A 1225-nucleotide genomic window follows, 5' to 3' on the forward strand; every position below is an offset into this window, starting at 1 on the left:
TATCATCACTTTCTGTCTAGAACTTTGCTACTATTATTATCACTTTCTGTCTAGAACTTTCTATTATTATCATCACTTTCTGTCTAGAACTTTATACTATTATTATCATCACTTTCTGTCTAGAACTTTGTTACTATTATTATCATCACTTTCTGTCTAGAACTTTGTTACTATTATTATCATCACTTTCTGTCTAGAACTTTGTTACTATTATTATCATCACTTTCTGTCTAGAACTTTGCTACTATTATTATCATCACTTTCTGTCTAGAACTTTGCTACTATTATTATCATCACTTTCTGTCTAGAACTTTGCTACTATTATTATCATCACTTTCTGTCTAGAACTTTGCTACTATTATTATCATCACTTTCTGTCTAGAACTTTGTTACTATTATTATCATCACTTTCTGTCTAGAACTTTGCTATTATTATCATCACTTTCTGTCTAGAACTTTGCTACTATTATTATCATCACTTTCTGTCTAGAACTTTGTTACTATTATTATCATCACTTTCTGTCTAGAACTTTGCTACTATTATTATCATCACTTTCTGTCTAGAACTTTGCTACTATTATTATCATCACTTTCTGTCTAGAACTTTGTCTACTATTATTATCATCACTTTCTGTCTAGAACTTTGTTTCTATTATTATCATCACTTTCTGTCTAGAACTTTGGTACTATTATTATCATCACTTTCTGTCTAGAACTTTGCTACTATTATTATCATCACTTTCTGTCTAGAACTTTGCTACTATTATTATCATCACTTTCTGTCTAGAACTTTGCTACTATTATTATCATCACTTTCTGTCTAGAACTTTGTTACTATTATTATCATCACTTTCTGTCTATTATTAGAACTTTTGTCTAGAACTTTGCTACTATTATTATCATCACTTCTGTTGTTACTATTATTATCATCACTTTCTGTCTAGAACTTTGGTTTACTATTATTATCATCACTTTCTGTCTAGAACTTTGTTACTATTATTATCATCACTTTCTGTCTAGAACTTTGCTACTATTATTATCATCACTTTCTGTCTAGAACTTTGTTACTATTATTATCATCACTTTGATAGAACTTTGTTACTATTATTATCATCACTTTCTGTCTCTGTATAGAACTTTGTTACTATTATTATCATCACTTTCTGTCTAGAACTTTGCTACTATTATTATCATCACTTTCTGTCTAGAACTTTGCTACTATTAT

Source organism: Tachypleus tridentatus, chromosome 12 (assembly GCF_004210375.1).
Source record: "Tachypleus tridentatus isolate NWPU-2018 chromosome 12, ASM421037v1, whole genome shotgun sequence".
NCBI lineage: Eukaryota > Metazoa > Arthropoda > Merostomata > Xiphosura > Limulidae > Tachypleus > Tachypleus tridentatus.